At 44.6% G+C, this 25677-nt stretch overlaps 1 long non-coding RNA gene across 1 annotated transcript in view; it reads left to right on the forward strand.

Annotated features, from left to right (window-relative positions):
* The first annotated feature begins 1422 nt into the window (after positions 1-1422).
* LOC124554777 overlaps positions 1423-25677 on the forward strand; it is a 963296-nt gene continuing 939041 nt past the window's right edge. The window contains exon 1 of the long non-coding RNA XR_006968446.1: positions 1423-1768. This is a non-coding gene — a long non-coding RNA (uncharacterized LOC124554777). The remainder of the gene's footprint in view (positions 1769-25677) is intronic.

The raw sequence follows: 25677 nt of genomic DNA on the forward strand, positions 1-25677 counted from the left end.
AATTTCCATGTTAGAGTTCATTTTAGTTTCGTCAGTATGTACTGTATGTTCCTCCACCTACGCTCAATGGAGCACGTCATTATGATTTCATACGGGATACTCTACCTGTGCTGCTAGAACATGTACCTTTACAAGTACGACACAACATGTGGTTAATGCACGATGGAGCTCCTGCACATTTCAGTCGAAGTGTTCGTACGCTTCTCAACAACAGGTTCGGTGATCGATGGATTGGTAGAGGCGGACCAATTCCATGGCCTCCACGCTCTCCTGACCTCAATCCTCTTGACTTTCATTTATGGGAGCATTTGAAAGCTCTTGTCTACGCAACCCCGGTACCAAATGTAGAGACTCTTCGTGCTCGTATTGTGGACGGCTGCGACACAATACGCCATTCTCCAGGGCTGCATCAGCGCATCAGGGATTGCATGCGACGGAGGATGGGTGCATGTATCCTCGCTAACGGAGGACATTTTGAACATTTCCTGTAACAAAGTGTTTGAAGTCACGCTGGTACGTTGTGTTGCTGTGTGTTTCCATTCCATGATTAATGTGATTTGAAGAGAAGTAATAAAATGAGCTCTAACATGGAAAGTAAGCGTTTCCGGACACATGTCCACATAACATATTTTCTCTCTTTGTGCGTGAGGAATGTTTCCTGAAAGTTTGGCCACACCTTTTTGTAACACCCTGTATATTCTAGGACTAAATTAAAAAGTAGCGGAGACAGGGCATCTCCCTGCTTAAGTCCGTTCTTTATTACAAATTCTTCTGACTCCAATTTCCGCACGCGTACTCTACCTTTTGTGTTTTTCAAACTCGCTTCTATAAGTCTAACATACTTCTTTGGTATTCCAAGTTCCAAAAGAATTCTGTACAATTTTGACTGCAATACTGAATCATATGCTTCTGTTAAATCTATGAAAAGAATATGAACTGGTTTATTGTATTCCCATTTCTTAGATACAGTAAGCATATTTGTGAACGATAATTTTTTTTTGGCCATTGAGAGAAGCGGAAACAACAAAAGAATTTATGATTGCAACAGGCACTGTTTTCAATAGAGGTGTCCCTGACCAGACTCTTCCGTCCGAGGGTGACTGTTGCTGTTGGCCTCGAAGAGACGGCACAGGCTCTGTACGTAATCGCTCCCGTGCACCCTCCAGGGGACCGTTTCCTTTATGATGCGAAAGCTTAAAAATTCCGTTTATAGGCAGCTGTAAATGTTTGGCGGCGTGAGGTTTTTCCTCGTGTGCCGGTTGCGGCGCGCGCCGAATCGACCCGCCCGCCGGCCCCCACCCTCGGCCGCGGCCCCCCACCACAGGCCGCCACCCCGCCACGCGCCCCCTCCCCTCGCCCAGCGGCAGTCCCTCCAACTATGCAGGCGACTGGCCGGCTGTGCCATCAGTGCGTTTATAACTGTGCGCCAGCGAGGTGGTGTGTTGCGCGCCGCCGGCTCACACGCACGCGGTCCCGCGTCCTGCCCTCGCAGCACAAAGCGCCCCAGCAGCCATGCTGCTTCCCGCGCGCTTCTGAATCTCCCGGCTCGTTCCCTGCACACTGCGCCGACACCACATTCCTATTATTTACCTTCCCGGTGATAATAAGTTTTTGCCCGAAAGCGTCCACTAAGAATCACACGACGTTAGTCAAAGCAAATAAAACAATACCCGCGGAAGGCTCTCTGATCTTCGAGGGACGGAGCACGTGCTCCAGTGCCTGACCGAGGCGTGTTTCCTCGAACACACAGGCAACGCGACTGGCAGTGGTGAGTACTGCAAGAATTTCAATTGTTTTCGAGAAAATTACTGCTTCACTTCGAGTAAAAGCCTCTCGCGGTACGTGTGTGATCGCGCAGCTAAAGCATTACGGCTCGATACTTGCGGCTATTTTCGGCAGTCACCCATAAATGCTTAAGAAACGCATTTGCCTTAGGAAATAGTTGTAGAATTAAAAAAATTGTTCCATGTATTCGTCAAACGCCGCATCCGATCGAGCGCAACGGGAGCACGTGGTCGTAGTAAACACAGGTGTAGGCGCTTGTGGTACCAACTGCGCGCGTCAACACGCCGCTTGGCGCGCTAATGACACATTCCTACCACCGCGCTGGCGCAAAAATCTGCATCCTTCGTGACTGTTTCAGATACAACATACTTGTAATTCAAATCATTTGGTGTCACTGAATTTCTTAATACGGAACAGTAGTGAAAAAACTGGATTTCGTTTTAAATACTGACGACGACAAGCAAAATTTCCTGTTGATCAGCCAGTTTGTTGTTACAACACAAAAGGATCGCCCCCTGTCATTAAAGAATAGTATTTTGCCTTTTTCCTTTCCGAGAACTATTCTACTGTCAGTGTGTGCCGATGTAGTACTAATGCTTTCAATATAAACCATTTGGATTCCTATTGCAATAGTTTCGCTAGTGGCTGTAAACATAATAAATGTGGAAAGGCGTGTGACGGCTGATAAATCACTGTCACTCACATGGCATTCATAGTATTATTATTATTATTATTATTATTATTAACAAACCCACTCAGTTTTACTGGCCAATGTTTGTCATTTGCAACCTGCTTAGTCTTAGAAGATACTAGCTAAATACAATTATGATGCAATTTTAACGTATGTTTAACATTAAGTTGTGAGTATAAAGATTTGTCATATGTGGAAAGGAGTTATAATTACAAATTAAAAACACGCAGAAATCGTAAAAGCATTCATAGCAAACGATTAATAGCGTGCTCATACTTTCCAGCGTGTGCCGTAACCATTGTCAACAGGGCTGAGAAAATAAGTAATGAAATAATATGCAGCAACAGAAAAGTTTGTTTGAGCCTGATTGCTGTCAAATAAACTAACTCCTTCATTGAGCAAAACTTTAAATTTCTTTCTTGTACTGTTGACAGGCACTTTACGAAAAATCTAGGGTACTTGCATTTCAGAAAATTCTCAACCAAATTTTGTTGTAAATTATAGCAATTTCACCACGGTCTGGGTTGGTCTTGATTCTGTTTTCACAATTTGGCGGCTATAGTGATACATGAGTGTCCAAAAACAGTAACGGGACATTTAGTTTATCAGACATGACATATCGACATGGAGTCATTGTTTTGAGGCCTTCACTGGAGAGTGAAAATACCCTCTGGAATCTTAGTGTTTACGTGATGTCGCAACAAATGATTTGCCACAGACGGATAAGACTAAGTTATAAAATACTCCATTGACTGCATTTCTCGGCAGTCATCACCGCACTCCTCCGATCGTGTCATAAAACCGTTACGCTTACGCCGCGGTCGAAACTTCCGTTATTACCCTCCTTTGCGGAGGAAAACGTACGGCATCTGTCAGGAATTATGGCGTACGCTCCGTAAAATCTATTGAACATACAATTACTCTCAAATGACACAGTAATATCCCCATTTATTTTTGAGAACTTTGTTCGAATGAAAAGCGCTGCCACCGCAGTGCAATATTTCACGACTCCCATATTTCGGTGTTGAGAAATAGACGACTATTTCCCGTGGATATCCGGAAATAATTTATATCCCGCGGCGTACTTTTTCCGGCTGCACCTATATATATGTATCGTGGCTCGCCAACAGCCGAGAGCCTTCTTTGTGCGGGAGGCATGGTTGCAGCGCTTCCGATTGGCGCGAGGCGGCGGCGATCACGTGACTGGGCGGCGCGGTCCCTGACCTGCTACCTGCGCCCGCCTTTTACATTCAAGTTCATTACCATTACGCGAGGCCACCGCCGCGACACAAATATTGCGCGCTTTCTGCACCACGTTTGCCTCCACGCTTCACCCCCACTTCATTGCTCCCGAGAGAATTTCTAATTCGCTGCAAGTACATTATTTTGCTAGCGTCAAACTATTGGACACAAATAACAGTAATATTTTTCTGAAGCTCTTACCACCGCCCGCGGTTGCAGGTTAAAGTAATGGAAACACATGTCCTTCTCTTATAAAAACAACCGTTTTTTAATGTCCAAACATGTATCAGGATCTTCTTACAATCATCAGAAGGTGCTTCTGTTGAGTTCTTATTTTCTAGAATGTTAGTTTCTGGAAAACCTTTTTTATATTATTATAAGGCTTGCCACATTTGTTCTAAATGGTAGTTTTCCACTGTGGCTTATCAATAACGTTCACAGTGTATATGTTCATCTTTCCACAGCAGACGAACATGCAGATGGGATAATATACCATGAAAGTAACTACATAACCTACATAATAATGTAAAGGAGCACCTTCGGAGCTTATCTCTGTTGAAAATATGGACTGAATAAAAATACCCACTAATGATGCCACAAAGGTGCTCGTACATATTTGGGTATCAGAAACAATAGTTGTTTTCATGATAAGAGCACCTGAATTCCCGTGACATTGGACACAAGTTGCTGATGAGTCTTTCGCGTGATATGGCTGTGGTCGAAGAAACTTTTCTGTTTCGGATGTCTCGTCCAGAGCTGCACCAGACATCTTCAGAGGTGCTCCTGGGGACGCTGAGTCCTGTCGACTGATGAGCCGAACGTCGGTGAGTGGCATGTAAAATGGGCGTGGTGCAGTTTACACATGATCAGCAGAGGTAATATTTGTCAGAGATAAAACTTGACTGTCGATTGTCTCTCGTCAAAGATAAAAACTTATGTTTCGGTTCCGCAGAGCCACTGTACATATATCATTGAGTTTCATGGCTTCTTTTCTGTTTAAACTGTCACTACGCTTATATATTTCGACTGCTTCTCTATGTAGTCGTGGATAATAGCGCGTCACAGTAGACAAAAGTTTGGTTTCGGAAAAGTTCACTTTATGATTTCCTGACTGAAGAACATGCACTGCTCTAGTTGATATTTCTACTTTCCATAATTGCCAAAGAAATTTATGACTGAAAGGAGGTAAGTCTTTGTCGACTACGGAAAACAGAGAAATCAGATGTACCAGAGCATGCTCTTCAGTCAGCAAATCAAAATTTTATCTACTATGGTAAACTATTATCTACGATTATACAGAGAAGCCATCGAAATACATAAGTAAAGCGACAATTTCAAGGGAAAAGGAGAAGACGTGAAACTCGATTTTTGTGGACAGTCGCTCTGCAGAATCGATAGATAAGGTTTTGTCTTTTACAGGCGACAATCGACGGTTAAGTTTCATCTCCGAAAAAAATTCTCTCTGCTGATCACGTGTAAACTCGACCACGCCCACTTTACACAGTATTAACATCGCACCCGAACGTACGACTCAGTAATCGACAAGACTCAGCGTCGCTGGAAAAATCTCCGAAGATGTCGAGTGCAGCTCTGGACGAATCGTCAGCAACCGAAGAGTTTCCTCGACCACGGCCATACAGCCCAGAAGGCTCATCAGCAACTACGACATAAGGTCGTGAAAGACTTCATTGCATGACTGGACACGAGACAGCAAACGGCCATATTGTTGACTTATTAAGTGGAAACAATTCTCATGCCCAGGCGTCAAGAGACACAGGTTTGGACTTTACGTCCTGTCGGCGTGAAGTAAATATCACAAGTTCCTATTGGACAGGGATTGGGAAGGAAATCGGCTGTTGCATTTCCACAAGATCTATTGTGGCATTCACCTTAACCGGCCTTCGGCAATCATGGAAGACACAGATTTGCGTCTCTTGTAGCGAGCTCGAATTCCCTCTCCTCCCTAATGAGTGTTGTGTGCGCCAACCACTCCATCACCTCGCTAGGTTTCGCGAAATGAAGCTAGTAACAATGTTTACTTGAATACACTCTTCAAAATTGTGTAGGTATCAGGGATAAAAATACAGGGAGCGAAAGGTGCTCAACAACTTGTACAGAAACCGGACTACAATTGTGAGAACCGAAGGGCGTAAAACGGAATATGTAGTTGAGAAGGATGTGTGACAAAGTTGTAACCTGTCCCCGATGTCGTTCAATGCGTACAATGAGCAAGCATTAAAGGAAACCAAAGAAAAATTTATAAGGGGAACTAAATTTCTTGGAGAAGACATAAAAATTTCGAGGTTTGCTAATGACATTGCAGTTCTGGCAGAGACAGCAAAGGACTTGATAGAAGTTCAGCGAAATGAAATGTGTTGTATCTTGGAAAGACGTTATTAGACGAATAACAACAACGAAAATAAAAAAAAATTGCTAGCGGAATGTAGTCGAATTAAATCAGGCAATGTCAAGGGAACTAGATTATTAAATGAGACACTAAAAGTGGAAGATGAATTGTGCTGTTGGGCCAACAAATAACAGACAACGAACAACGTAAAGTACATGTAAAATGTAGACCGGCAACTTCAAGAAAATTTTTTCTGAGCAGGAAAAATTTGTTAACATAGAATATAAATTTAACCATGCAGTAGAGTACGCCATCATCATTAAGCCATACAGTAGAGCTCCATGCCATATGTAAAAATTACGACTATAGTTTCCCCTTGCTTTCAGCTGTTCTTAGTACCGGCACAGCAATGCCAGTTTGGTTGATGTTACAATGCCAGATCAGTTAACCACAAGACTGTTGCACCTGCAACTACAGAAAAGGCTGCTACCTCTCTTCAGTAAGCACATGTTTGTCTGGCCTCTCAACAGATACCACTCCGTTGTGCTTGCACCTACGGTACGGCTACCTGTATCGCTGAGACACGCAAGCCATCACACCGACGACAAGTACAAGATTCATAGGAAGGGGGGGGGGTAAAAATATCCCTGAGGTAAAATTTTCCCACATACGAATCTTCTGGTGAGGACTGCTCGGGAGGATGCCACCATCAGAAGAAACAAAACTGGCATTCTACGGATCAGAGAGTGGAATATTACAACCCTTAATCAGGTAGGTAGGTTACATATTTAAAAAAGGGAAATAAATAGGTTGAATGTAGATATAGTGGGAATTAGTGAAGTTCAGTGACAGGAGGAACAGGACCTCGGCTCAGGAGAATACAGAGTTCTAAATACAAAGTCAAATGGGAGTCATGCAGGAATCGGTTTAATAGTGAATAAGAAATTAGGAATGCTGGTAAACTACTATGAACAGCATAGTGAACGCTTTATCGTAGTGAAGATAGCTACCACCTACCACAGTAGTACAATTTCGTATGCCAACTAACGTCACAGACAATGAAGAGATCGAAGAACTGTATGATAAGATAAAATAAATTATTCATGTAGTTAAAGGAGACGAAAATTTGTGATCTGGGACTGGAATTCGGTAGTAGGAAAAGGAAGAGAAGGAAGAAGAGTACGTGAATATGAGCTTGGGAAGTGAATGAAAGAGAGAGCCGCTTGGTAGAGTTTTGCACAGAGCATAACTTAATCATCGCTAACAGCTGGTTTAGGAATCATAAACGGAGGTTGTGTACGTGGCAGAGACCTGGAGACACTGGAATGTTTCAGATTAATTATATAATGGTTAGACAGAGATTTAGTAACCAGATTTTAAATTGTAAGACATTTCCAGAGGCAGATGTGTGCTCTGTCCACAATTTATTGGTTATGAGCTGTAGATTATAACTGAATAAATTGGAAAAACGTAGGAAATTAAGGAGATGGCACCTGGATAAGATCCAAGAACTAGAGGCTGTTGACAGTTTCGGAAGAGGCAATAGGCAGCACCTGAGTAGAACAGGAGAATGGAATACAGTAGAGGACGAATGGGCGGCTTCACGAGATGAAATAGTGAAGGCAGCAGAGGGTCAATTAGGTAAAAAGACATGGTCTAGTAGAAATACTTGGATCACACAAGAGATATTAAATTTAAGTGATGAAAGGAGAAAATTTAAAGATGCAGCAAATGATGCAGGTGAAAGGGAATGCAAACGTTTAAAAAATGAGACTGACAGAAAGTGCAAAATAGCTAAGCAGGAATGGCTAGAGGACAAACGTAAGGATTTAGAAGCATATATCGCTAGGGAAAAGACAGACGCCGCCTACAGGAAAATTAAAGAGAGCTTGGGAGAAAAGAGAACCACCTGCACAAATATCAAGAGCTCAGGTGGAAAACCAGTCCTAAGAAAAGGAGAGAGAAAGCAGAAAGCTGAATGAAGTGTGTAGAGGGTCTATACAAGAGAGATGTACTTGAGCACAATATTATAGAAGTGGAAGAGGAAGTAGATGAAGATGAGATGGGAGATACGACACTGTGAGAAGAATTTGACAGAGCCCTGAAAGATCTAAATCGAAACAAGATCCTGGGGATAGACGATATTCTGTCAGGACTACCTTGAGAGAATCAGCCATGACAAAACTCTTCCATCTGGTGTGAGAGATGTATGAGGCAGTCAAAATACTCTGAGACTTCAAGAACAGTGTCGTAATTCCAATTCCAAAGAAAGCAGTTGCTGACAGACGTCATAAGTCATGGTTGCAAAATACTAACACGAATTCTTACAGAAGAATGGAAAAAAAGTGGTGGAAGCCGACCTAGGGGGTAGATAAGTTTGGATTCCAGAGAAATGAAAGAACATGCGAGGCAGTACTGACCCTACGACTTACCTTAGAAAGGAAAGACGAACATACTTCTGTAGCATTTGCAGACTTAAGAGAAAGCTTTTGACAATGTTGAATGGAATTCCCTACTTGAAATTCTGAAGGTAGAAGGGGTAAAATATATGGAGCGAAAAGTTATTTACAGACGGCAGTTGTAAGAGCCGAGGGGTATGAAACGCAAGCAGTTGTTGAGGAGGTAGTGAGACAGGGTTGCAGCCTGTTCCCGTTAATATTTAATATGTTCGTTGAACAAGCAGTGAAAGAAGCCAAAGAAAAAGTTGGAATATGAATTAAAGTTCACGGAGAAGAAATAAAAACCTCAAAGTTTGCCGATGACATTGTAATTCTGTCATAGACAGCAATGGACTTGGAAGAATAGTTGAACGGAATGGACAGTCTCTTGAAAGGAAAATATAAATTGAACGTCAATTAAAGCAAAACAAGTTTAATAGAATGTAGTCTAATTAATTCAGGGGAAGCTAACGAAATGGGATTAGGAAACGAGACAGTTAAGGTAGTAGGTGATTTTTGCTATTTGGGCAGCAAAATAACTGATGATGGCCGAGGAAGAGAGGATATAACATACAGACTGGCGATTTCAAGGAAAGAAATTCTGAAGAAGAGAAATACATTAACATCCAGTATAGATTCAAGTGTTAGGAAATCTTTTCTGGGGGTATTTGTATGGACTGTCACAATGTATGGAGTGAAACATGGCTGATGAACGATTTAAATAAAAAGAGAGCAGAACCTTTCGAAATGTAGTGCGACAGAAGAATGTTCAAGATTAGATGGGTCGATCAAATAACTAATGAGTAGGAAATGAGGAGACAAATTCGTTGCGCAACTTGACGAAAAGAAGGGATCAGTTGATGGGACACATTCTGAGACATCAAGGGATCACCAATTCAGTACTGGTGGGAAGTGGGGGGGGGGGGGGGGGGGTAATGGTCGTAGAGGGAGACCAACAGATAAATACAGTAGCTGGCCGGTGTGGCCAAGCGGTTCTAGGCGCTTCAGTCTGGAAGCGCGTGACCGCTCCGATAGCAGGTTCGAATCCTGCCTCGGGTATGGATGTGTGTGATGTCCTTAGGTTAGTTAGATTTAAGTTGTTCTAAGTTCTAGGGGACTGATGACCTCAGATGTTAAGTCCCATAGTGCTCAGAGCCTTTTTTGTAATACAGTAAGCAGATTCAGATGGATGTAGGTTGCAGTAGTTATTCGGAGATCAAGAGGCTCGCACAGGATAGAGTAGCATGGAGAGCTGCCTCAAACCAGTTTTCGGACTGAAGACCGCAACATCAAACACAGAATATAAATGTAAGTGTTATTAAGTCTTTTTCTGTACTTATTTGTCAAGAGCGTAGCCTAGTGCGGAAGTGAATAGAATACATTTTTTTTCAATCTGTTGCCACAGAAGGATGCTGAAACTTAGATGGGTAGATTAGATCATTAATAAAAGGGATACTGAACAGAGTCGCGGGGGAAAGAAATTAATGACTTGAATTGATTAAACGAAGGGATTCTTTGATAAGTTACATTCTGAAATATGAAGGGATCGTAAATTTGGTAACAGAGGTAAGTGTAGGAGGTAAACATTGTAGAGGGGCACAAAGGTTTGACATTAGGAAACAAGTTCAAGGTTACAGTAGGCATGTACAGATGAAAGATACACTAGTGTGGAGAGCGGCATCAAGCCAGTCTTCGGACTGAAGACCGCAGCAGCATAAAACAACTGGACTTAAGATTTTAAATACACTCCTGGAAATTGAAATAAGAACATCGTGAATTCATTGTCCCAGGAAGGGGAAACTTTATTGACACATTCCTGGGGTCAGATACATCACATGATCACACTGACAGAACCACAGGCACATAGCCACAGGCAACAGAGCATGCACAATGTCGGCACTAGTACAGTGTATATCCACCTTTCGCAGCAATGCAGGCTGCTATTCTCCCATGGAGACGATCGTAGAGATGCTGGATGTAGTCCTGTGGAACGGCTTGCCATGCCATTTCCACCTGGCGCCTCAGTTGGACCAGCGTTCGTGCTGGACGTGCAGACCGCGTGAGACGACGCTTCATCCAGTCCCAAACATGATCAATGGGGGACAGATCCGGAGATCTTGCTGGCCAGGGTAGTTGACTTACACCTTCTAGAGCACGTTGGGTGGCACGGGATACATGCGGACGTGCATTGTCCTGTTGGAACAGAAAGTTCCCTTGCCGGTCTAGGAATGGTAGAACGATGGGTTCGATGACGGTTTGGATGTACCGTGCACTATTCAGTGTCCCCTCGACGATCACCAGTGGTGTACGGCCAGTGTAGGGGATCGCTCCCCACACCATGATGCCGGGTGTTGGCCCTGTGTGCCTCGGTCGTATGCAGTCCTGATTGTGGCGCTCACCTGCACGGCGCCAAACACGCATACGACCATCATTGGCACCAAGGCAGAAGCGACTCTCATCGCTGAAGACGACACGTCTCCATTCGTCCCTCCATTCACGTCTGTCGCGACACCACTGGAGGCGGGCTGCACGATGTTGGGGCGTGAGCGGAAGACGGCCTAACGGTGTGCGGGACCGTAGCCCAGCTTCATGGAGACGGTTGCGAATGGTCCTCGCCGATACCCCAGGAGCAACAGTGTCCCTAATTTGCTGGGAAGTGGCCGTGCGGTCCCCTACGGCACTGCGTAGGATCGTACGATCTTGGCGTGCATCCGTGCGTCGCTGCGGTCCGGTCCCAGGTCGACGGGCACGTGCACCTTCCGCCGACCACTGGCGACAACATCGATGTACTGTGGAGACCTCACGCCCCACGTGTTGAGCAATTCGGCGGTACGTCCACCCGGCCTCCCTCATGCCCACTATACGCCCTCGCTCAAAGTCCGTCAACTGCACATACGGTTCACGTCCACGCTGTCGCGGCATGCTACCAGTGTTAAAGACTGCGATGGAGCTCCGTATGCCACGGCAAACTGGCTGACACTGACGGCGGCGGTGCACAAATGCTGCGCAGCTAGCGCCATTCGACGGCCAACACCGCGGTTCCTGGTGTGTCCGCTGTGCCGTGCGTGTGATCATTGCTTGTACAGCCCTCTCGCAGTGTCCGGAGCAAGTATGGTGGGTCTGACACACCGGTGTCAATGTGTTCTTTTTTCCATTTCCAGGAGTGTATACAGGCTGCAACTGTACACATGACAAAAATGACGATGATTCAAACAGTACTGCAACAAATACGATGAATAAAATCATGTTCACATGCTTCAAGGGACGATGAATATAGGCTGGGATGTCTATGGATTCTTTGCGAAGTACTTTTGAACACATGTTCCAAAAACTTTCTTGAGCAGCTAGCTCGGCAGCCCAAACGCAACGGAAATGTCTCAGACCTTGTAGCTATAAATAGGCCGGACGTTTAGGATAACGTCGTAGAAAAACGGGGATTAGCAATCATGATGTCACTGTAGCAACTACGGTTACGAAAGTTAATAAATCAGCGAAGAAGGCTAGGAGAGTGTTTTTGGTACAAAGAACACACAAACAGTTCTTAGCATCTCACTTAAACAGTGTACTGACATCACTTGCTTCCAGTAAGATGGACGTAGAGGAATTATAGGCAAAGTTTAAGCAGACTGTAAATCCTGGTCTGGAGAATTATGTGCCTAGTACGTAGATCAAGGATGGAGAAGACCCAGTAGTAACGATATCCGGAAAATGCTCAGGATGGAGATGCTGTTGTACTCTCGGTTCAAAAGTGAACGCGCAAATGACGACAAGCAAAGGTTAGTACAGATTCGTGCGTTTATGAAAAGAATGATTCTCGAACCAAAAGATCTGATAGAGAACCGGAGGAAATACTGGTCCTATGTAAAATCGTTGAGTTTGTCTAATGCTTCCATCCATTCACTTGTTGGTCAGTCTGGTGTGGCAGTTGAAAACGAAAGCCAAAGTTTTAAATGTGACGTTCACGAAATCGTTCACGCAAGGAGAAAGGTACAAACGTGCCGTCCTTAGACCATAGAACAGCCTCGCGTTTGGACGACACAGTAATAAGCATCCCTGTAATAGAGAAACAACTAAAGGAGTTGAAAACAAATAATTCACAAGGTCCCGATGTAATCCCAATTCGGTTTTTCAAATAGTACTCTACGGCACTGGTCTATTACTTAGCTTGCATTTTTCGTTAATCTGTAGCCCAGCGCAAAGTCCCAGGTGACTGGAAAAAAGCGCAGGTGACTCCTGCCTATGAAAAGGGCAAAAGAACATACTCGCAAAACTACAGACCGATATCCTAAAAATCGGTTTGCTGCAGAATCCTTGAACATACTCCCAGTTCGAATATAATACATTTTCTTGAGGCAGAGAATCTTATGTCCACGAACCAGCATGGTTTTAGCAAGCACCGCTAATGCGAAACTCAGCGTGCCATTTTCTCACATGATATGCTGCTAACTATGGGTGAAAACCAACAGGCAAATTCCATATTTCTAGATTTCCGGAAAGCTGTAGCCGCGGTGCCCCGTTGCAGGCTGTTGAAGTTACTAGCATATGGAATAGGTTCAAAGATACGTGAGTGGCTCGAAGACTTCTTAAACTGTAGAACGCAGTACGTTGTCCTCTACGGCGAGTGTTCATCAGAGACAAGGGTGCCCAAGGGAAGTGTGATAGGACCGCTATTATACTCTGTATAAATAAATGATTTGGCGGACGGGGTGGACAGCAGTCTGCGGTTGTTTGCTGATGATTTCGTGGTGTACGGTAAGGTGTCGAAGTGGAGCGGCTACACGAGGATACAAGTTGACTTAGATAAAATTTCCTGTTGCTGTGATGAATGGCAGCTAGCTCTAAATGCAGGAAAATGTAAGTTAATGCGGGTGAGTAAGATAAACAAACCCATAACGTTCGGATACAGCATTATTTGTGTCCTGCTTAACACAGTCACGTCTTTTAAATATCTGGGCATGACGTTGCAAAGCGATATGAAATGGAACGAGCACATGAGGATTGTGGTAGAACAGGCGAATGGTCGACTTCGGTTTATTGGGAGAATTCTAGAAAAGCGTGGTTCATTTGCAAAGGCGACCGCGTTTAGGATGCTAGTGCGACCTGTCCTTGAGTACTGCTCGAGTGTTTGTGATCCGTACCAGGTCGGAGTACAGGAAGACATCGAAGCAATTCAGAGGCAAGCTGCCAGACTTTTTACTGGTACACTACGTGACCAAAAGTATCCGGACACCCCCAAAAACATACGTTTTTCATATTAGGTACATTGTGCTGCCACCAGCCACCAGGTATTCCGTATCAGCGACCTCAGTGGTCATTACATATCGTGAGAGAGCAGAATGGGTGTCACTTTTGTCATACGTCTGTACGCGAGATTTCCACACTCCTAAACATCCCTAGGTCCACTGTTTCCGATGTGATGATGATGTGGAAACGTGAAGGGACATGTACAGCACAAAAGAGTACAGGCCCACCTCGTCTGTTGACTGACAGAGACCGCCGACAATTGAAGAGGTTCGTAATGTGTAATAGGCAGACATCTATCCAGGCCATCACACAGGAATTCCAAACTGCATCAGGATCCACTGCAAGTACTATGACAGTTAGGTGGGAGGTGAGAAAACTTGGATTTCATGGTCGAGCGGCTGCTAATAAGCCACGCATCACGCCAGTGTACCAAACGACGCCTGACTTGGTTTAAAGAGCGTAAACATTGGACGATTGAACAGTGGAAAAACGTTGTGTGGAGTGGCGAATCACTGTACACATTGTGGCGATCCGATGGCAAAGAGTGACGAATCACAGTACACATTGTGGCGATCCGATGGCAGGGTGTGGGTATGGCGAATGCCCGGTGAACGTCATGTACCAGCGAGTGTAGTGCCATCAGTAAAATTCGGAGGCGATGGCGTTATGGTGTGGTCGTGTCTTTCATGGAGGGGCTTGCACCCCTTTGTTGTTTTGGGTGGAACTATCATAGCACAGGCCTACATTGATGTTTTAAGCACGTTCTTGCTTCCCACTGTTGAAGAGCAATTCGGGTATGGCGATTGCATCTTTCAACACGATCGAGCAACTGTTCATAATACACGACCTGCGGCGGAGTGGTTACACGACAGTAACATCCCTGTAATGGACTAGCCTGTACAGAGTCCTGACCTCAATCCTACAGAACACCTTTGGGATGTTTTGGAACGCCGACTTCGTGCCCGGCCTCACTGACCGACATCGATACCTCTCTTCAGTGCAGAACTCCGAGAGGAATGGGCTGCCATTCCCCAAGAAACCTTTCAGCACCTGACTGAACTTATGCCTGCGAGAGTGGAAGCTGTCATCAAGGCTAAGGGTGGGCCAACACCATACTGAATTCTAGCATTACCGATGGAGGGCGCCGTGAACTTTTAAGTCATTTTCAGCGAGGTCTTCGGATACTTTTGATCGCATAGTGTAGGTTCGAACAACACGCATGTGTTACGGAGATGCTTCGGGAAGTCAAATAGGAATCCCTGGAGAGAAGAAGACGTTCTCTTCAAGGAAAACTACTGAGGAAATTTAAAGAAACATCACTTGAAGCTGAGTGCAGAACGATTCTGTTGCCTCCAACATACACTGCGTCTAAGCATTACGAAGATAAGACACGAAAAATTGAGGCACATGCAAAGGCATATAGACATTCGTTTCTCCCTCGTTCTGTTTGCGAGTGGAACAGGAAAGGAAATGACTAGCTGTGGTACGGGGTACCCTCCGCCACGCACCGGAAGGTGAATTGCGGAGTATCGAGTAGATGTAGATGTACAATGCAGAAGATGATAGCTGAACATCCCGCCGACGTGTCAGAAAGAGCACGTGTTCCTATCTGACAAGGAAATCGGCTACGATTTTTTTAAAGGTAAACCATTCAGCTTTGATCGACTCTGCACAACTATGGAAGACCTTTGGGGCCGAAAGCGAGTCTGCAATACCTCCCTCCCAGAATCCAGTTGTGCGTGCTATCCACTGCAGCCCTTCGCTAGTTTCATACTGATACAGTATCATACGGCACTGGTACTGAGCACATTGTCAGAAATGATATAGAACGTGCGCCTCAGGTGTATGAACGACTTATTATTCGCTCTATGTACAAACAACCTACGAGGGTAAAGCTTGTAACCCATTGAGGCTGTTGGTAGACGACTTACTTGTTAAGAGGAAGGTCACATCTTTATAATATTATTCAGACATTTAGTAATATATCTGCAGATAATCAACGCTTGCTGCACCGTCAGTTAGCTGGCCTGTAATATCACCAAATGCGTACAACGTAATGCAAAAAATAGGTGAAATGATTCGATATAAATCAATTTGCATCATCGCCGAGTAGTGACAGCTGTCAGATACACAAGAGAATCTGTACAAGAGAGGGAATTACCACAGATATATAGTTTTGGAGACGCCTGACATGTATTGTGTTCATTAGAAAAGTGTTATTAATGAATTGTAGTTCACCCTGAAAGAAGGTAGATTATAAAAATATAGTACAGACGTTGCAGACTATGGCTTAAATAACCTTCAACATAACACTGACGTAGAAGCTCCCGAAAATGCAAAGAAGAGCTATGTGATTGGTTTTAGGTTTGTATAGTCAGTACTATAGTAGTCCTAAAGTACTCAATATACTCACCTGGGAGACGCTGTAAATGATATTTTGTGGATCACGTAAAGACCTACCAAGTAATCGTATCATGATGTTCGCAGTGGCTCTCACTCTGTCAGCCACCGCTTTTTCAATGATCCGGCGAGATGGAAGTGATTGCTTGGGTGGAACACCTTTCCAACGAAGTACCACAATCATTGATGTGGCTCCACTGATTTCCATCTCACTAAAGTTTTTAGTGTTCTCGTTACTCACAACATTTACCCAGCTTACGCTACTGTCAATATTGTTATAGGTTTATGCTGGGAGAGAAAGATTATCTATTGTGTAGTACAGTTACCGAGAGGGGGACTTAAAATCAGATTTGGTCATTTGCTATGGAGCACCAAAGGCGATAAGTTACAATTTTGGGTTAGTGAGTGGATGGATTCAGGGAAACTCTTTTGGGCCGACTGGCTCTCGCTCTCAAATGGAAAGTGTAGATCTAGTGACTGAAGCACGGTGCACAGTAGATGCATTGGAATTTCAACAGAACACACGGCATGTATAGAGGGTTTGACGCCCATAATTTGTCACTTTGAGTTAATGTGAATTTCATGTACAACAGTGGAGACACAAGATTGTGACTGAAAGTCAGTAAAATTTTGATAGCACTTTAATCCGAGAATTTTCAGTAGTTATCTTCAGACTGCCGTTAGATTCTGGGTATCTGGTACCATGGCTGAAATCTTCTGATATCCAGAAAATGTGCTTCTAAGGTCTTGGGACAGTCATACAAACTATTTGCTGAGTATGTCTCAGGTCTGACGGAAAGTTGATTAACACATATCCAATGAGGGACCAGTGAAACGAAATAACTGCAGTACGGATTGTTAAGTATAGAGATATTTACTGCGTAGCTCAGATGTGTGTAGCCTATCCAGATCAGCTTCAAATCGATATCGAGAGCACCAGAATGGCCAGTTCATCACGACTTAGCTGAAAGTGTCTGTGTAATCAAATTATGAAGATACATGTTTCCCACATGACGTTTAGTCAAAAACGATCTCAGCGGTCTTAAAATTGAGGGCACTGAATGGGAGGTCCTCAGAATGTATAAGGACTCAATGTACAATGAGGAAAGTAGCGTAAGTACTTCACTTTTGCACACGTTTTACACGATATGTATGTATGTCTCCAGCTGGATTTAACAAAGCTGTTATAAATTGTACTATTTTCTTTTAGCCCTACGGATTCTGTTAATTTTTTCTAACAGACAGTAGGTATGCTAAACCTTTTCTCACACAACACGGATACCAATATGTCCAACACAGTAGACATTATTATTAGTTCACGTATAGATTAGCTAAGTGAAAGAATAGATTAAGTAATATCCACCTGGTCAACTAAGCCCTCCCAAAGAGCGTGCCTGGAAGGAATTTACAAATACGTATAGTACAAAATGCCTAGCATTTCTGTGCTCCATTTTTTAATAGAATAGCAATATCGTGTCATAAAATCCTACGATCTGCACTGATAAGCCAAAACATTATGACCACTGCCCATGCCGCTTGGTGGCGTTGCAGGCACGTGACGCGATAGCGAAAGTATGCAAGAGGAGCAGACGCAGACAGGGGATCATCTCAGCGAAGATATGGGCAGCAAATGGAGAATTTCATTGAGATATACGACTTTGACAAATTACGGACTATTATTATGCCGAGTCTGTGAACGCGAATTTCGAAAAAGGCGAAGCTGGTCGAATTTTGACGTGCTACTGTCGTGAACATCTACAGAAAGAGGTAGAAGGACAGTGAAACTACTTCTAGGCGCTAAATGGTTGGACGTCCACGACTCTTCACAGAACGTGGGGTTCGGAGGCTTGTCCGCCCTGTATAGTGGGATAGGCGGTGATCTGTGGAAACTCTACCGAAAGAACACAAGTGCTTCGGAGCACACCGTTCATACACTAGGGCGACTGTTGTCCCTTCAAACGCCGTTATTGACGTGAACGGCGGTTCGAAACATGCAGCGCACCACTGACGTAGGCTACTCGGAGCAGTATTGTGTTATGGGACACATTCTCCTGTGCTTGCGTGGTACTTGTAGTAGCAGTCGAAGACACGCTCACAGCTGCGAACCACCTGCATCCCTTCAAGGTTGATGTTTTCTCCGACGGCGATGTCATCTTTCAGCAATATAATGGTCCGTGTCTCGGAGTCATAACCGGGCTACAGTGGTTTGAGGAGCATTATAGTGCACCCACGATGTCTCGGCGACAGAATTAACCTGATGTAAATCCTATGGAACCCATCTTGGTAGCTATCGGGCGCCACCACTTTCCACAAAAATCAGCGACCCGTTATTTATGCGAATTACATGACCTGTGCGTAAATAACTAATTCCACATACCTCCACAAACCTACCAACAAACTATCGGATTCCTGATACGCAGAATCAGTTATGTATTTCTTTCCAAAGACTGACGAGCAAACTATTAAGCTGATTGTTATGATGTTTTGGCTCATCAGCCTGTGATACAAATGCGGATTCTTGTTGTTTGAGAGCTTGAGACCTCATGCTAGACTCCCGTAATATTCTTTAAATGTTGTGTCAGCATTGAATAAACACGCTATACTCTTCTTAAAAACAGCGTTTCGAAGTGATGCAATGATTTACACTTGACGGGCCGTGGCATAAATTCCTGTTGGTCCATCCTTAGTTTCCATGGTTTCCGGGGGTGTATGCGGGGATTATTCTTCAAAACAGGTAAAGGCTCATCACTTCTCTACTTTTCTCCAATCAATCTTCTTGCTTCGCCGCTAACGGCTATACGTTGGCACGACGTTAAATTACAAACTCATTCGGCACCAATGACGCCTGCTGCTTGGGTTTTGAGGCCATCCTCAGTTCCTACAGGCCGATGGCAGAAGTGGTGAAGGGTGCTGGCCCCGCGCGCGAGGTGCACGCAAAGCTCGCAATTTGCAGCATTGTTCCCAGATTTATCGGCGTCAATTGGTTTGGAGCCGAGTGAAAGATCTCAGCTAAAGGCTTCGTTGACTCTGTGACGCACCTGGCTACAGATTTCTGGGCCTGTGTTGTCGGGTGCAGAGTCGTAGGACTCCTCTTGATGGATCAGGGGTGCACTACACAAAGGAAGCAGATACTTGGGCAGCAGAGTGTTAATGAAGTGCGCATAGGTTTTTTGGGGCTAGACTTTAGTTTGAGGTACTCCGATGAACACTCGCCAGTCGACACGCAGACAGCCAAACTAGTCCGCGTTCAGAGTAAAGACACTGTCAAAATTTTATCAGTAAACTGTCGAAGCACTCATAACAAAGTTCCAGAATTCACTGGCGTCCTGGAAATTCATCGCGCTCAGATTGTTTCCCGGACTGAGAGTTAGCTGAAACCCGAAGCAGAAAGCTCTAAAGTATACAGCGATCGTGGAACGCACATCGGAAAGACAAATTAGACCGCGTAGGAGGGGGCGTGTTCATTGAAATCGACAAAAATATTGTCTCCAATGAGGTCAATTTCGAGTGTGACTGTGAAGTTATCTGGACGCATATAACAGAATATGTGAAATCAAGTAAAATGTTAGAGGTTTCATCGGCCGCCCGGTTCCGCCGTGAGAGTTTTACAGTCATTCAAAGAAAGTCTATGCTCAATGCCATGCAATATTAATTGGAAGAAATTTAACCTAACGAGTATAGACGGGGCAGTCTATGGATGCATTGCAAGTTGTACGAACAGGCAATTTTGCAATGTACTTTTGAATATGTTTTCCGAAAACTGTCTTTAGTAGCTAATTCGACAGCCCACATGCAATGGAAATATTTTAGACCTTGTAACTACAAACAGGCCTGACCTAATCGACGGCGTCAAGATAGACACAGGGATAATGACCATGATATCATAATAACGACTAAGGTTAATAAAGCTAATAAATCATTCAAGGTGGCAAGGAGAGTAGTTCTGCTAGAAAGAGCAGACAAGAAGTTACCAGCATCTCACTTAAATGATGAAAGGAGATTACTTAGTTCCAGTATGATGGTAGTAGAGGAATTGTGGGCAAATCTTAAACGGACTGTAAATCGCGCTATGGTGAATTATGTGCCGAGTAAGTGGATTAAGGACAGAATAGGTTCACCATAGTTTAACAACGAAATTCGGAAAGCGCGAGAAAGCAAAGGCTGTTGTGCTCTCGGACCAAAAGAGAACGCCCAATGACGACTGGCAGAAGTTAGTAGAGACTCGTGTCTGTAAAAACATAGATGCTCGAAACATACAGCAACTACCACCGTCACGCCTTAGCAAAGGACCTAGCCGAGAACGCGAGAAAATTCTGGTCCTACGAAAGATTTGGAACGAGTCACTCGTTGACCGATCTGGTGTGGCAATAGAAGAAACCAAAAAGAAAGCTTAACTTTTCAGTTTCGCGTTTAAGAATACTCCGCGTCATTAGCCCCTTACTTAGCTTGCATTTATCACGAATATCGCAACCAGCGCAAAGTCCTAACAGACTGAAATAAACCGCAGGTGACTCTATTGTGTAAGAAGGATAAAAGAAGTTACCCGAAAAACTGCAAATGGTTCAAATGGCTCTGAGCACTATGGGACTCAACTTCTGAGGTCATTATCCCCTAGAACTTAGAACTAGTTAAACCTAACTAACCCAAGGACATCACAAACATCCATGCCCGAGGCAGGATTCGAACCTGCGACCGTAGCGGTCTTGTGGTTCCAGACTGCAGCGCCTTTAACCGCACGGCCACTTCGGCCGGCGAAAAATTGCACAACAAAATATTTAACACTGATTTGCTGCAATCTTTGAACATATTCTCAGTTCAAGAATAATGCATCTCCTTCAGACAGAAAAGCTTCTGTCCACAAATAACAACGTATTCAGACAGCATCACTCGTGTGGAACTCAGCTTACCCTTTTCACTCATCAGGTTCTGTGAACTATGGATGAAGGGCAACAAGCGAATTACATATTCATTGATTTCCGTAACGCATGTAACACGTTGCCCCGTTGCAGACTGTTAACGAAGGTACGAGCCTACGGTATAGGTTCCAAGATATGTGAGTGGCTCGAACACTTCTTAAGTAGTAGGACCCACTACGTTATCCTCCACGGCGAGTGTTGAACAAAGACAAGGTATCGTCATGGGTGCCTCAGGGAAGTAGGGTAGGAAAGCGATTATTCTCTAAATTAAAGATCTGATGGACAGGGTAAGCAGTAATCTGTAGCTGTTGGCTGAGGATGCTGTGGCACACGAGAAGGTGACGTCATTCAGTGAATGTAGGAGGATACAAAATTTCTAATTGAATATGACGATGGTATCTGTTCGTTCGGACATGTCCGATCTTCTTCAGTGCGGATGCACTAACATTGCTCAAACTCTTACGGGAATCGGTAGATCGACTGCCGCTAGTAATGAGTATAGTTGGCAGGGGCACTACAAATGTGGTATGTGGACAGTAAGTTGGAAATGTGGGTGTCACGGGGAGCGTGCCAGAGATACGTCCCTGCACTCGTACTTTCCTCTGTGTCCCCGATGGCTCAGTCGGGTAGAGCGTCTGCCATGTAAGAGGGAGATCCCGGAGTCCCGGTCGGGGCACACATTTTAAACTGTCCCCGTTGATATTTATCAACACCTATAAGCATCTAATGGTCTGGGTTTCATTGTAATTTCAAATTTCTAATTCGTTTGCAATGCGATATGAGCTGGAACGAGCATGTAAGGGTTGTAATGGGGAAGATGAATGGTCGCTTTCGGTTTATTGGGAGAGCTTTAGAAAAGTGTGGATCGTCTGCAAAGGAGACACTGGTGAGACGCGTTCTTGAGTTCTGCGCGAGTGTTTGGAATTCCCACTACGTTGGACTGAAAGAGGACATCGAAGCAATTCAGAGGCGAGCTGTTAGATTTATTACCGTTAGGTTAGATCAACACTGAAGTATTACTGAGTTGCTACGGAAACTTAGAAGGGAATCCCTGGAGGGAAGCCATCGTTCTTTTTCAGGAACGCTAATGAGAAAATTTAGAGAAGCGCCATTTTAAACTGACTGTAGGACGACCCTACTGCCGACAGCGTACATTTCGCGTAAGAACCACGAAGATAAGAGAAATTAGGGCTCATACGGAGATCACCAAACAACCACTGAGTCTATTTTAACACTCAAAATAATCTTCTCTATCAATACCAGAAAGAAAAAGAAAGAATCCATCGTTCTCATTAGACATGGTACAGCTTATGCAATAACCACCATTTCCGGATGAAAATCGATACTATTACCGATCCAACAACTTTCCCTTAATCATATCTCAAAACGCGTTCGAGAAGTACTTAGCGATCATCTAATAATCACTACTCTTTTTCAACAAAGAATTTCATTACCCGGATTAAATACTACAACATGATGTACACAACTTCCGCGGGCATTCAGCCTTGTTACCAATCAGGTGACTATACTTCGCGGACAAACTCAACTAGTCGACTCCAAACCAAAAACTCAACTGTGCTAAAAAAAACAATTCTTATCGTAAGTACGAACAATAGAAGAAGGAACGGTGTTATTTGTCCTTTTTACCAATTTTTGGTTGTGTGTAATGACTGCCAGTTGTTTTCATAGCGGCCATCGTTGGCACGCGCTTTCATGAAGATCCATGGTGTGTACTCAAACATTCATCATTTTTCTGTCCAGACAGTTTGGGAACTACTGCCCCATGTAAACTTCTACAACATCATAATGATCAAAATTTCATATTAATTTTGCAGCCTATACGAAAAAGTCATAAATAGGAATTTATCAGCAGAATCAACCGTCTACTCCTTAGTGAGGATGATATTATGGTCAGTTTTGATGTAGTGGCGCTGTTTACGAATGTGCCTATCAAAGACGCTTTGGACCTAATTTCCCAGTACTTTGTAAGTGACGTGGTCGAGCTATTTAGGCACACTCTTACGTCCTCCTACTCCGTGTACAACGGCCAGTATTACGATCAGACAGACGGCGTAGCAATGGGTAGCCCGTTGGCTCCAGCTGTTGCAAATCCCTTCATGGGGAATTTTGAGGATATTGCCATAGAACTGCGCCATTGAAGACGAAGTGTTTCTTTGACGACACGTTCGTCATTTGGCCACTCGGACGCGAGGAACTATACGAGTTTTTGGAACACCTCAGTGGCATCAACAGTAATATCCAGTTCACCATGGAGGTGGAAAAAGATAATGCGTTGCACTTCCTCGACGTCCTTGTCCACCGTAAACAAAATGGGTGCCTGGGCCACAGCGTCTACAGAAAACACACCCACACAGACCTCTACCTGCACGCCACCAGCCATCATCATCCAGCACAGAAGCGCACAGTATTAGAAACATTGATGCATTGCGCAAGAGTAATATCAGACGACGATAACCTGCCCCATGAACTGAGCCACCAACGCAAGGTTTTCAGGAATAACGGCTACATCGACCATCAAGTGAAAGAAGTGATTTCTGGGAAATGTCAGAGTAAGACCACCGATGAAGAGCAGGAAAAGAAACTTGCTTTGCTGCCATTCTGTGGCTCTGTGACGGGCAAGATAAGCCGCCTGTTGAAAAGGCATAAGGTCAAATTAATCTTCAGGCCTCCAACGAAAATCCGTCAATTGCTGAGACCAGTTAAAGACGCAGTAGGTCTCAGAACACGGAGTCTACGAAATACCTTGTGAGTGTGGCCAGAAGTACATCGGACAAACAGTGCGCACTGTGGAACAACGCAAGAAAGAACATGAGTTATTATCGCCTACGCTGTCCAGAGAAATCAGCGTTAGTTGAGCATGCGTTAGAAAACGGTCACCACATAAAATTTGACGATACCTCTGTCGTGGCTCGCACTAAAGGCTTCTGGGACAATTTAATAAAGGAAGCTATTGAAATAAAAATTACGGCAGACACTCTGAATAAAGACGGTGGCTTGCAGCTCAGCGCTGCGTGGGATCCAGCGACCGCGCGGTTGAAGAGGGCACATCAAACACCGCCTCAAAACATGCCCATATATGGTAATGTCACGGGCACCAGTGACGTCACAGCCAGCAGCTAGCGTATATAAGGGCGCACCAACAGCCCACTGGCAGTCATACCACTTGACAATGACCAAGGAGTACTTGGCCGAAAGCTCGTGTAGTTTGTAGCAATTGACGCGGTTGGAAACCCGAGAATATTTTATTCACAAATCATATGATTTGAACCTAAAAAATTTGTTTTTTATTCAGCCTAGTACACTCATGTTCAGGAAAAACAGAACACCTTGAACGACTAGAGATAGGACTTTCAAAATGGTTCAAATGGCTCTGAGCACTATGGGACTCAACTGCTGAGGTCATTAGTCCCCTAGAACTTAGAACTAGTTAAACCTAATTAACCTAAGGACATCACAAACATCCATGCCCGAGGCAGGATTCGAACCTGCGACCGTAGCGGCCTTGCGGTTCCAGACTGCAGCGCCTTTAACCGCACGGCCACTTCGGCCGGCAGATAGGACTTTCATATTCACCGGACATGTACATTAGTATGTTCAGCAGAAATGATTAGCATACGAACCACGTCGGCCCGCGGGTTCAAGGACAACATCGATATCGGGGCGCAACACCATCTGCAGATAAAACGTGCCTGAGACTCTCGTTGTCGCTATAAACTGAAGGTAATGGATTAGTGTGACTTTAGCAGACGAGCAGGATACCTCACAGATGTATGCGCGAACCGTACCGTCAAATTAGTGAGTTTGAAAGAGGGCGCATTATTGGCATGAGAGAATGTGATGCATCCGTCCGGGAAATTGCTACTCGTGTGGGACGAAGTGTTTCGGCAGTGCATCCGATGTGGGCTGAATGGTTCACAGAAAGCTGTAGAACACGAGGAGATGGGTTAGGTCGCACCACCCAGACCACCCCCTGAAAAGATCGACACCTCATCCGAAAGGCATTCCAAGACAGGTTTGCGTCCTCTTCGGCTATGGCGCAACAGTGGAACAGTGTAGCGCATCGTACACTATTAGCGGCGACAGTCCGTGGCCGTTTATTACGACACGGGTTACGTACTCGTCGTCCACTTCTGCACCTACATTTGACGAATGTGCAGAAACATGCTAGACGGCAATGGCGTGTGGAACAACGTTACTGGGAACAGGAATGGCATCAGATAGTGTTTTCCACGAATCCAGGTTCATTTGTTTGAAAATGATGGCCACAGTTTGGTTCGCCGCAGACAGGGGGACCGGCATCACAGTGACTGCATTCGCACAAAACATATAGCGCCAGCTCAAGGCCTTATGGTGAGGGGTGCTACTGGGTACAGCCACAAATCACAGTTGGTACGTGTCCAGGCCACTGTGACCAGTGTGACCCACGTGAATGATATCCTGCGACCTGTAGCCATACCCTTTCTGCACAACACCCTAGACGCCATTATTCAGCAAGACAATGCACGACCACATGCTGCAGCTCGAAGGCGTACCTTCTTGGTGTCACAGGATGTCAGTTTTTTTGCTCTGGCCCGCCAGATCACCAGACATTCC

Source organism: Schistocerca americana, chromosome X, assembly GCF_021461395.2.
Source record: "Schistocerca americana isolate TAMUIC-IGC-003095 chromosome X, iqSchAmer2.1, whole genome shotgun sequence".
Lineage (NCBI taxonomy): Eukaryota > Metazoa > Arthropoda > Insecta > Orthoptera > Acrididae > Schistocerca > Schistocerca americana.